The sequence below is a fragment of the Gorilla gorilla genome, chromosome 22 (genome assembly GCF_029281585.2).
Source record: "Gorilla gorilla gorilla isolate KB3781 chromosome 22, NHGRI_mGorGor1-v2.1_pri, whole genome shotgun sequence".
Lineage (NCBI taxonomy): Eukaryota > Metazoa > Chordata > Mammalia > Primates > Hominidae > Gorilla > Gorilla gorilla.
In genome coordinates this window covers 32,391,219-32,405,171 of record NC_073246.2, presented here as the reverse complement: position 1 = coordinate 32,405,171, position 13,953 = coordinate 32,391,219, and positions in this window count along the sequence as shown.

The following is a 13,953-nucleotide window of genomic DNA, read 5'->3' as shown; positions in this document are numbered from 1 at the left end:
TAAACTAGATATCAATAATGGAAAGATACATTCCCACATGTTTGAAAAGTAGAGCAGCACATTTATAAATAGCACACAAATTTTTTAAAGTCTCAAGTGTGCGTGGAAAAAGATACATTGAAACAAATGAAAAAAGACAGTGGAACTTGTTAAAATGTGGATGTAGCAAAAGTAGTACTTAGAAATGTAAAGCATTATATGTATTTATCAAAAAAGAAAAAAATAAACCTTACAATCAATAACTTCAGTCTACCTTAGTAAACTAGAAAAAGAACAATTTAACCCTAAAGCAGATATCACTGAACTTGTAAACAGAATAACAATAGGAAAAAATCAACAAATCCAAAAGCCGTTTCTTGGAAAAGATCAATAATTGCTAGGCCTCTGGTCAGGCCAGACAGGAAAAAACATTAAGAAAAAAATGACTAATATTAGAAATGAAACAGGTGTCATTACCACTAATCCTATAGACATTAAAAGAATAATAAGAAACTTAAAAACAATTCTATACCCACAAATTTATTTATTTTTACCTTTTATTTTAGATTCAGGGGTACAGTGCAGGTTTGTTACACAGGTAAACTCATATCACGGAGGTTTGTTGTACAGATTATTTTGTCACCAAGGTACTAAACCAGGTAACCAGTTTTTTTCTACTCCTCTCCCTCCTCCCATTCTTCACCTTCAAAGAGGCACCAGTGTCTGTTGTTCCCTTCTTTGTGTTTATGAGTTTTCATCAGTTAGCTCCTACTTATTAGTGAGAACATGTGGTATTTGATTTTCTGTTCCTGCGTTAGTTTGCTAAGGATAATGGCCTCCACTCCATCCATGTTCCTGCAAAAGATGTAATCTTTTCTTTTTAATCTATGCTCACAAATTTAATAACTTAAATAAAATGGATGAATTCCTTTAAGCCACAAACTACCAAAACTCACATGAAAGGAATAGATTATATATATGTGTGTGTGTGTGTGTGTGTGTGTGTGTGTATATATATATATGTAACTCAACTAATAATTGAAAACCTTCTGAAAATGAGCACTTGGTCCAGTACCTCCCTGATTTCACTGGGAATTCTAGAAAACATACAACAACAACAACCAAAAAATACCAATTCTTCATAATGACTTCCAGACTTCCAGAAAATAGAAGCAAAGAGAACACCTACAAATTTATTCTATTAGGACAATATTGTTCCATTATCAAAATCAAAGACGTTAGCAGAAAAGAAAATTACAGAACATTGTCTCTGATATTTGTTGTAAAAGTCCCAATCAAATAATGGCAACTCTAATTTAACAATCTTTAAAAATAATCTTATGACCAGATAGGATTCACTTATGTATGCAAGGCTGATTCAATATTTGAAAATGTGACCCACCATATTAACAAGCTAAAAGGGAAAAAATTAGATTATATCAGCAGATGCAGAAAAGTTATTTAAAGATATGATTCCCTATTATGTCAAAAACTTTTCTCAAACTGAGAATTAAGGATAACTTCTTCAACTTGATAAAGTTAAAAAAACTACAGCTAATTAATCAGGAGAAACTACATACTTCATCTGTAAGATGTGAACAAAGCAAGTATGTCCTTTCTTATCATTCCAATTCAACATCATATTGGTGGTTTTAGCTACTGCAGTGAGATATACAGATCAGAAAGGAAGATATAAAACTTCTTTACTTATAGATGATCTGACTGTCTAGTATATCTAACCCAAAATAATCTACAGAAGAAACTCTTGAGAGTAGTAAGTGAGCAGAGAAAAATTACAGGATACAAGTCCCATATATTAAAGTCAATTGCTTTCATACAAATGTGTGCATATATATTTGCCATTAACCTCAATAAACAATTGACATTTGAAATTAAGAGGAAAAAATACCACTTACAAAAACATTCACAAATGTTTAGGAAGTTATGAGAATCTCAGGATGGAATATAGATGTAACAAAAGAATCTGTTTGTGAAATGTGAGATAATCTCCCTTAATAGGTGGAATGTTGACCTTAGAAACTTTGCAAATGAGGGGAGTTTCAAGTCCTAGCTATTTCATGAGTCCTCCTGTAGCCATTTGTTGATTGAATTAATTATTTCCTTCTGTTTGAATCCACTGCTTTTTCAAGAACACTTATTACAGTTTTCCTTCATTAGATGAGGTTATACTTATGTATCTCCCTTACTAAATTATAATCAACTGGAAGAAAGGGAGTTTTTTCTTTTGCATCCTGTGCTATCTATAGAATTTTCTTTAGAGAGTCATTCATGTGGCTATATTATTCTTTAATCAGGCCTCAAATGGGGTATACATAATATTTATAATTTAGACTTCTCTGAAAAATTCAATTCAGATGGTTACATAGACTATGCCCATACCAATCTCAATGTTTATACTGGAGATGATTAGAAAATCAAATGGTCTTTAATTTCACTGTTATTCTTTTTTTTTTTTTTTGAGTTGGATTCTCTCCGTGTCGCCCAGGCTGAAATGCAGTGGCGCGATCTTGGCTCACTGCAAGCTCTGCCTCCCAGGTTCATGCCATTCTCCTGCCTCAGCCTCCCGAGTAGCTGGGACTACAGGTGCCCGACGCCACACCTGGCTAATTTTTTGTATTTTTTAGTAGAGACAGGGTTTCACCATGTTAGCCAGGATGGCCTCGATCTCCTGACCTCGTGATCCGCCAGCCTCGGCCTCCCAGAGTGCTGGGATTACAGGCGTGAGCCACCGCGCCCGGCCCTTCACTGCTATTCTTAACTGATTCAAAGGAAGATTTCCATGTCACAAGGAATAATTCATTGTTCCTCTCATTTTTGTGTTCACTGTGAGTTAAAGTAAGGAGATTTTCCTGATAAATGTCAAGTGAAAATATCTGATACACATTAAATTCTTCATCTTTCCTGTTTGCTAAAAATTTGTTTCCAAATTCTGTATTCAAAATGAGCTCCTTCTTAAGCCATGCCCCCAAAAGCACAGAAACTCATAGTGGGTCATTTTATACAGATGGACTCAGTTGTTCCTTTGGGGAATAAAATAGAACTCACACTGGGTTTGGATACTCAGGGGCTTTTTTCCACAACAGTTAATTTTGAAAAACTATTGAGATGCTTTTTTCCCAAAATTTCCTTTGTTCACATGAGTTCTCATTCATGTTGGTTCCATATTACAGACTTGGTATATTATTACATTACCTCTATTTCCCCTAGGCCTATACAAACAAACAAATATTGCCAAATCTCTTTTAATATATCGAGGCTTCTATTTTTCCCATTACCTACCAACCCTGATCTCTCTTTTAAGCATTTTACAGAGGTATGAAAAGAGTTACAAAGTGGAAACATTGAAGACAATAAATTATTTCAAGGATGAATCTCACTTAAAGGATAAAAAGTCAAGTAATTCATATTCTGATTAATTACATATTGAGTAGATGACCTGCTGGGATATTAGAAGTTTCTTTACTTAAATAAAGAAGACTTGGTAAGACTGATTATGTACTTCTCCTAGGATACCTGTGAGGGATTTCTGATTACCTGGAGTAAGAGTCTGGCAAACTTTTTCTGTAAAGGGCGAGGCAGTAAATGTTTTAGAATTTCTGGCCAAATATTCTCCAGCAAAACTATTCAATTCTATTGTTGTAGTAAGAAAGCAGTCGTAGATGATGTACAAATAAAGAGCATGCCTGTGTTTCAATAAAACTGTATTCATAATTATAGGGACTGGCAGGATTTGACTCTCTGGCTATAGTTTGCTGACTTCAAACCTAGACGATAAAATTAGAAAAAATTAATGGACATACAAATTTTTAAAAATGTGACCTTTTTTTGCCTCATCTTATGCTAATTTGTCACACACTCTGTATTCTATCATTATTTAACTCTATTCTACATACTTTCGTGGCTCCACAGTGTGCCACTTACTTTTTCTCTTATTATGAAAGGTCATTTTTCCTTTTTTACCCCCAACCTGTTACATTCTTATTCATTCTTCCCGAAAGATCTAACGCATTCATAATTGGGTTCATAGGAAGTTTTCTGGGTTGACTGTCTCATGTATGAGTTACTTCTTGGGTGACTAATCATCCCGGTTTACTTGGGCTGAAAATCTTTCCAGCACTTGATATAGCCGGTGCTCAAACTGGCACAGTCCCAGCAAAACCAGGATGGCTGGGCACCCTAGCTGCTCCATCTTCAGCTTTCTTAAATATTTAGATTTTTAGATTCTACCACAACTTTGACAATATTGAATTATAACGCACATACTTTATTTCCTACTGATTTTAATAATAGTAAACTCTGTAACAGAAGAACCAGGTATGATTCACCTTTTATTGTATATATATATATACATATGTATGTGTGTATATGTATGTACATGTGTATGTAAATGGCATTAGAACAAAGTTGAGAGAAAGGATGGAAGAAAGAAAGGAAAATAGAAAAAGGGAGGAAGAAAATAATATCTTTTAGTAAATAAACTATAAATGAAATAATAAAGTATATTTTGCTTCAATAACCAAATAAAACATAACAAAATTATAAAAGTGTTTTAAACTTGTAAATCTAAAGAATATTTTGGAAGAAACAATTTACTTTTTTACTACTTTTTAATATAAGAAATGGAAGTATCATTGCCAGAAGAATATGAAAATGTGCTATTTCTTGATTTTACCTGAACAAAAGTCATAAATATTAAATAAATACTAGTCTTATTGCTTGCCTACTAGAATTTGAAGCTCAAAATTCCCACCCCTAAAATACTTTTACCCAAAGATTAAAACAAGATTCAGGAGATAACGTTAAAATGCAACATGAGCTGTTTTACAAAATTTGAACAACAGAAAACTTGTTACATTAAATGCCATATCAATGAAGCACATTATATAGCATTGCAACTTTAAGGAATAATAGACCTCAGACGTGTCTTAGAAATTGAAAAGATGGAAATAATGCACTTCATTTGATCTAGAGAAAAATAAGTGGTCAAGGAAATAAACTGAATTGGGAGCCACACCTCAGGTGATGTAATTAGAGGGCTACCTGATGCCCTGAAGACTCACGTGGAATTTCCTGGAGAATTAAGTCATGGTTGACTTTGCAAAGTCCATCAACTTTACTTATTATGGGCATAATAGGTTTGGTGGAAAGCAAGCTCAGTAGGAAAATTACATTAAAAATTTAAGCTTCCTTATTTCAGTCTCTTCTAATTAAGAAAATAGTCTAATTGGATTTCTATATTACAACAGTCTTGAATAAACTTGAAGTAAATTAGTGTGGTTTGCCACATCTACCACTGAGGGACTATCAAAGCAACTCTGCAGGTGTTAGTTCACATGCAGAGGAACTTAGACAACCTTCAACCACACTCACAGATCTTGTGACACTATGGACTACTTTGGAGGCCTGGGCTTAGGCAAGAAAGGCCTGGACTCCGGTACTTGCTGTAGTGTGGGAGCATCTGATGCTTAGGCTCTAGCTAAGGAGGTCTTGGCTATTGTTCTGGCTTCAGGAGATGTGGATTTGACTTCTACTGAAAAATTTGTTCATGTTTCTTGACCCTAGAAACATAAAGCTCAATTTCTAGATCCTTTAATCTAAGGGGTTTTCTAGTAAGTTCTTTTTGGATTCTATAAATCCTACATAACCCTAATTGGAAAATTCCACAAGAACTAGGAGTGGCAACAGCTGCAGTCGCAGCAGAGTGAACAGCATGATTGTGGATCCTATAGTCAAAACTCATATTTATCTCAGAACCCTTAAAGTACTAATATGTAGTTATTGATTCCATCTCTGTAGTGATGTTTCATTAAAGCTTTTAATGAAATCATAAGTTCACCCTTCTCCCCACTGATGAAAAATAAAGAACATTCCCAATTAGAAAATTAAATTTCCCATTTGGAGTGGGATTTTTTTTTCCCCCAGAGTTACTTCCTTGGACATCACTCTTTCAAGTGATTGAGGCAAGATATTCCAAGGAATATTTGGACTTTGCTTGTTTGATAGAACTTAATTTTTTAAAAGAATTACAGATTAAGAGTGCTAAACATTTCATGTGTTTGGAATACAAGTAATATTAATATTGACTCTTACAAATACACTTCAGGTTTCAGGTGATCCTTCTTTTCAGTGTTAAATAAGGGTAAATAGAAAAATAGTGGCACTAAAAGAATTCCAGTTTTGGTGCATTCTTAGCAGAGTTAGAGAAACTTTGTTAAGGAAAACGTTCTTCCTTAGGAAGTTAGAATCTTAAAGAGTAGGAAAGAAGACATAAGCTCTTGCATTTGGATGAAGGCTTACTAATCTAGCAATGTGTATTAGTCCATTCTCATGCTGTCAATAAAGACATACCCAAGACTGTGTAATTTACAAAGGAAAGAGGTTTAATGGATTCACAGTTCCACATGGCTGGGGAGACCTCAAAATCATGGCGGAAGATGAAGGAAGAGCAAACGGATGTCTTACATGGCGGCAGGCAAGAGAGCTTGTGCAGGGGAACTTCCTTTCATAAAACCATCAGATCTCATGAGACTTATTCACTACCACGTGAACAGCATGGGAAAGGCCCACCCCCATGATTCAATTACCTCCTACTTGGTCTCTGCCACGAAACATGGGAATTATGGGAGCTACAATTCAAAATAAGATTTGGGTGGAGACACAGCCAAACCATATCAAAACGTCAGAGAAAGAAAGTTTGACTTCTCCAAAGCAGAGCATTAGTGAACCTCTAGATGAAAAGCAGAAACCCCTGTGATATGATTTGGCTGTGTCCCCACCCAAATCTCATCTTGAAATCCCATGTGTTGTGGGAGGGACCTGGTGGGAGGTAATTGAATCATGGGGGCAGGTCTTTCCTGAGCTGTTCTTGTGATAGTGAATAAGTCTCAGGAGATCTGAATGTTTTTAAAAAGGGGAATTTCCCTGCACAAGCTTTCTTTTCTGATCTGCTGCCATGTGAGATGTGTCTTTTACCTTCTGCCATGTTTGTGAGACCTCCCCAGCCACGTGGAACTGTTAAGTCCATTAAACCTCTTTCTTTTGTAAATTGCCCAGCCTCGGGTATGTGTTTATTGGCAGCATGAAAACCAATTAATACACCCTGCCTCTCAGAGTGCCAAATACATTGTTATGGTGATGTAGAATTGTGAACAGGTGTCCCTCTTTATCTGCAGTTTTGCCTTCTTTGGTTTCAGTTACTTGACATCAACTATAGCTGAAAATATTAAATGGGAAATCACAGAAATAAACAATTCATAAGTTTTAAATTGCCTGCCAATCTAAGTAGCATGATGAAATCTTGTGCAGTCCTGCTCCATCCAGCCCAGGACAGGAATCCTCTGTCCAGGGGATCCAGGCTGTAGACACTCCCTGCCTGTTAGTTACTCAAGAACTCTTTCAATGAAGAGACCAACTGTGGGCGTATCACAGTGCTTGCATTCAAGTGACTCTTACTTTATGTCATAATATCCCCGAAGTGCAAGAATCCTGATGCTGGCATATTGCTACAATTGTTCTATTTTATTATTAGTTATTGTTGTTAATCTCTCACTATGCCTAATTTATCAATTAAACTTTATCATAAGTTTGCATGTATAGGAAAAGAAACACAGGGTATATAGATTTCAGTATTATCTGTGATTTCAGGCATCCACTGGGGATCTTGGAACATACACCCTGTGGATAAGAGGGAGGGGAATTCTCTATATAATCAAATCAAATAAATCACATTCATTCACTCAGAAAGACATATTGAATACATACTTTAGGTTGTAGGCAGTCTGTGCATAAATGAGAAATCCAGTACACACTCTACTAGATCTACTTATCTGGTGTTTAGAGAGAAGAAGTAGATGCTGACATGTCTCAAATACCCACAACAAAACATGATATAATCAATGAAGAAAGGTAGAGAAGACGAATGACTTTGAAATGGGTGTTAAATTGACACTAAGGAATTTTTTTTCTAAAAGTAAAATCACAATATCATTTGTGCTGTGAGCACAAAATATACCAGTACGTAAATTCAGAGTTACCACAGCTTGCTATTCTAGCCATCTGCTTTTTCATACATGCTTAAGATATTCCATCAGAGAAAAAAATTCAAAATAACATTTTAAAGCATGGTATCATGCGCCCCTCAAAGACATGAAAAATACAACATCTGAACTCACAATGAGTATGTTATAAATAGTAATAAAATTTAAGAGCACTAGTTGGGAAGTAGTAATTGTTCTGCCAAAGCAAGCCAAGGGTTTAATAGACATGAGGCCCCCTCCTTACATAAGGAGAAACAAATCACTGAGATTGTTTCATGTGTACTCTTTGGTAAAAATGTTATATAGAGAGTATCTAAGACTTGTCACACTATCACTAAAGATGTTTAAGTATCTTTTAATATCAGACTTCAACTCTAAACAACGGGCTATTCTGGCATCGATGTTGGAGGCTGGGGTCTGGCTTTGGTGACTTTGATGCCCAGTGCTATTGCAATGTCTGTGGATGTGGCAGATTCTGCAGAGCAGGATGTGGATATGACTCTGGGTATGGTGGTTATAGATACAATGCTGCCACCCAAATTGTTATGGAAGATACTGGGCCTCTGCTTTCTACTCGGAGTTGGGACCTAAGATTCTTGGGAAAATGATCCAATAACAAAATACAACTCTTCAAATGTTGTGTCCTTTCAAATATATCCACCGCTCATAGCAGGCAGGGAAGATGAATTACTGGCTTTACAAGCTTGTTGGCATATGATTCAAGAGCTGTCTGTGTATATCCAGCTGTTCAATAGCAATTTGTATTTACTCTATAAATACTGGATATTTTCCTACAACAGTTATTTCTCCTTTCATTCTCAACGGTACTAATTTTTCATCTGGATTTTCTGTGGTGTATTTTACATTGGGAAATGCCTCTATAATCATTTTCCAATAGATGTGTTTAATGTGACATTGCAATATGGTCTTAACTTTAGTCATATATCTTAATAAGTTTCTCCTATTTTATGATATTTGAAATGAAGGCAACTGTTTTTCTTCTCGAGGATACCATTTATTCCTATTGTTAAATGAACAAAAAACAAATATCATAGATTGAGTTTGAAGGAGAGACATAACTGGTCTCTCCCAGTTGCTAGTCTCCTTCTCCCGGGTATCCAGTCCCAAGGAGGCTTATCAATCTTCACTGAAGGTACTTATTTGACAATAAATATGACTTAAATGACTTTGAGTTCTTAATCAAAATTTATGTTAGTGTGAACTCTAATTTATGGCAATAATATTTAGGTGCTAAAGTCCCTGGACTAGAATAATAAATAGTCTTGATCACAACTTTATTTGGTCACTTGGCCTCTGGTTACATCCATTATTCTGAATGACTTAAGGGAAATTTATATCAAGGAGCTATGTGAAGCTTCATATTATATCACAAAACCTGTCTACTAACCCTATCACACATTCCCTACTATTGATTCTGTTTTGACTAGCTGCCTTGTGAGTCATTCGTAGGGTGAGGATAATGTAATCTGCTCATTAGCCAGCACTTTTGGGGACTGCTTTCCTTTTCCATGGACTCTTGTTATTTTTCACTGTTTTATTGCTTTAAATGAAGCATGTTAACAGAATGTATTGAAGTACTATGCTATGTATCAAAACCTTGGATTTACTCTTTTGGAAATCTAACAGAAAGTCATAATTTCAATTCAGGCATTACCATGGTAAATGAGTTGAAAATTGCACTAATGCATGTTAGAAACATTTTGAAATTAACCTGTTGGGAAATTTTATATAAATCACAATTAATCTAAATCATAGCTTATTAATTAGAAAAAATATACCTTGTTTTCCATTTTAGCACTTCTAATGGGTGAGTAGTGTTATCCAACTGTGGTTCTTTTTTTGTTATTGTGTGTGTGTGACAGAGTCTTACATTGTTGTCCAGGCTGGAGTGCACTGTTGCGTTCTCAGCTCACTGCAACCTCCGTGTCCCGGGTTCAAGCAATTCTCCTGCCTCCCAAGTAGCTGGGATTACAGGCGCACGACATCATGCCTGGCTAATTTTTTTTTTTTTTTTTTTTTGGTAGAGACAGGGTTTTACCACATTGGCCAAGCTGGTCTTGAACTCCTGACCATCTGATCTTCCCGCCTCGGCCTCCCAAAGCGCTGGGATCACAGGCGTGAGCCACCGTGCTTGGACTTAAAAATGTGGTTTTAATTCACATTTTCCTGATAATTCTGATACCTAATGATGTTAACACTTTTTATTTATTGGATATTTGCACATCTTGCTTTCAATGAGCCCAAATCATTGGGATGCTTTTCTATTGACATTTAGGTTGTAGCAGATCTTTACAGGTGATATTTGTATCTATATCTATATCAATGTATATATTCTTAGTTTTTGATTCTCCTAATCTGTTTACTGTTAATAAAATTAATTTCACTATGTTTTGTTTCATAGCCAGTGCCTTCACTGTCCTATAAAATTCTAGAAGCTTTAGTAGTTTAGCTATCATGCTTAAATCTATAAAACATCTTAAATTAATTTCTGTGTATAGTATTAAGTAGTTATTAAGGATATTTATTTCCTTGTTCCATGTTAATATTTCATTGTTTCAGCACCATTTGATGAAGTCTTTTTTTTTGCTTTAGAGTCTTTGTAGAAAAAAAGTCTATTTCTAGACTTTAATTTTTCCCATCGATCTATTTGTGTATCCTCACATCAATACTGCACTCTCTTGATAATTCTAGTATAATCAGTCTTGACATCAGTTAATATAAGTTGTCAAACTTTGTTATTTTTTAAAGATTGCATTGTGTATTCTGTCCTTTGGATTTCTTTACACATTTTAGAATATTTTGTAAATATACAGGCAGTTTGATTATGATTTTGCTAAATATATAATTTGGGAATATTTAGTCTGTTGTCAATATGCAGACATGATATACCCTCATTTTAACAGTTCTTATGAATTTCTTCAAGCATTAATTTGTAATTATCAAGGAATATGTCTTTGTTACTTTTATCTGTATTTTATGTTGTCTGAAACTATTGGTAATATTTTTGCATTTTATTTTCCAATTTTTCATTTATTATTGCATCTTGAATTTGTAGATTGAGGAAAAAACTGTGTAAAATACTACTATTTCTTTTAAAACAGTTGCTAGAATTCACCATGTTGACCTGCAGTTTTCTTTGTTAGAAGTCTGCCTTTCTTTTTTATTTTTATTTTTATTTTTTGAGGTGGTATCTCACTCGCTCTGTCACCTGGGCTGGAGCTCAGTGGCCTGATCATGGCTCACTGAAACCTCTGCCTCCCAGGGGCATTATTTCCCATTCTTCTACCTCAGCCTCCTGCATAGCTGGGTTTACAGATGTGTGCCACCACACTCAGCTAATTTTTGTATGTTTTAGTAGAGACAGGTTTCACCATGTTGCTCAGGCTGGTCTCAAACTCTGGACCTCAAGTGATCCACCTGCCTTGGCCTCCCAAAGTGCTGTGATTACAGAGGCGATCCACCATACCTGGTCTGCCTTTCTTGTTTTTACATAAATTTAATTTTTTAAAGAGATGTAGTACTTTACAATTCTTTATTTCTACTTGTGTTAGTTTTAGTTAACTTCTATTTTGAGGAATTTGTTGACTCCTTCCATGCAGTTTGAGTGTATTTTGGTGCAGAAAGCAGTAGAAAACATTTAATTCCTATCTTATTTGGCATTAATAAAGACTTTAGAAAATCAGGCTAGTTTATATTCTGTTGCATTAGTCTTGCCTGGGGTAGGGCCAGCACTAATGTTTTGGTTGACTTGGAATTGTGCTTGTAACTAGAATTTTGATATATCTCAATAGAATCCAAAATTGAGATAATAGAATAAAGTCAGAACATGAAATGTTTTGTGACTTTTTATATCACCCTAATTATCTCAATGCTGCGTGGTGATCTCTTCCTGGGAAAACTTCAAATACATCCCAAGTTATTATACAGTATGTTCTCAAAAATGAAATGTGGATACCAGGCTGTGGAATATCAAATGCCCATTGGTATCATGTGTAAACCCTTAACAAAGCAAAATATATATTTAATCTGGTATAAAAAACATGAGAGACACTTTTAACAAGATGGCTTCCATGTGGACTCAAACTGCACAGAAGTCAAGTAAAATTTGTTTGTATATTAATATTATAACTACCTGACATTTAAGTGATTACAGTTTTGAAAGAGGCATGGATTTAAGGTAAAATTAGGGCCCTGCTTATCTCAAATGATAAGGCGTAGTCATGAACATGAGAAATTACAGAAAGCATATGCAGGAAAGAAGTATCACCTTGATGACGATGTCATACAGCTGCTCAACTGGATTATAGAGATGCTCGGAAGCCTACATTAGGTGGAGATTATGTGTGTCCTGATGTAAGAATAGTCTTTGAAATTGCAAATAACATTTCTCATTATAGACACAATTTAATCAGGGAAATCGTAATAGAACTAGAAATTAATTTAAAAGTTATATTGCAATGGAAAGTAATTCCATGCATGCTAAACAAAACAGAGAGCCAGTAATATGTGTTTCATGTAATTTCTCTTGAGTAATGAAAATGAGGTAAATCTGAATAATTTACCACATCCATAACATAGGATATAAAACCTCTGCACAGGTGTGGAGATTCATACTTAGAAAGCACACCATCAATAGCAAACCAAGCCTTTAACTCCTAACCTCGTGAATTACTAAGGTAACTATTACAGAGGTCTGGGCTAAGGCTGTGGAGGCTTTTGTGGTCTGGGATGTGGCTACGGCTGTAGATGTGGCAGCACTGTAAACCAGGGTATAGCTGTGGCAATGGAGGCTATAGATATGGCTGCAGCCACTCATCCTGTTAGGGAAGACATGGATTCTTTAGCTTCTATTAAAATTCTTCCTTATCAATCTAATATCTGATTCCCTGAGTGAACTTGATAAGCCTGATTTCAATCATTGGACCGATCTTTCAACATTATGCCAAGTCTATTTGTTTAAATTAATTAGCACCTAAGACTTTCAGTACATTTATAATTGTACAAGTTTGTCTCCATCTTTTCTCCTGGATTTCTTTAATGAAGTCTCTCAAGACACAGCAAATATAGCTTTTGTTTAATTCATTTGGCTCAATTATATATGTTACTAAGTATAAATACTACTCAACTTTCAATGTGAAAACTAAAACACTATCTGTGTATTAAATATTTATTTCACACATTGATAGATACATGAAAAGGACAGTAACTTTAGACTGAGTTGAATGATGATTCCTTGAATATATGTAATTTTGTTTGAGAGTGTCACTCTGTTGCCCAGGCTATAGAGTGCAGTGGTGCGATCTCAGCTCAGTGCAGCCTCCGCCTTCAAGGTTCAAGCAATTCTCATGCCTCAGCCTTCCTAGTAACTGGGATTACAGGCATGTGCCACCACAGTTGGCTAATTTTTGTATTTTTGCTGTAGAGATGGGGTTTCACCATATTAGCCAGGCTGGTCTTGAACTCCTGGCCTCAACTGATCCGCCCACTTCGGCCTCCAAAAGTGCTGGGATTAAAGGTGTGAGCCACCATGCCTGGCCAAATATAAGTGATTTTTATTTCCTAGCTTTTAATTAGATAATTTTTAGATTTAAACTCAACAACAATAAAAAATTCAACTCCAACATTTTGGAACTATATGTTTATGGTAATAAAAGGGATTTACATGGTTTTAATTCTATGCAATTATATTTATCAATGCAGTCCAAATATATAAGTAATCCATTTCTTCTTTCAAAATGTGTTGCTTATTCAGCCCATTTGTGGTAAGAAAGGAAGAGTGCTAGAACAAAATATTTCTCTAAGCTTCTAGGAAAGAAAATATATGTTTCATGGCTTTCTTGATTCTATATAATCTTCTTTGATCTATTCTCTATTGCCTGTCATTTAACTTAGAATT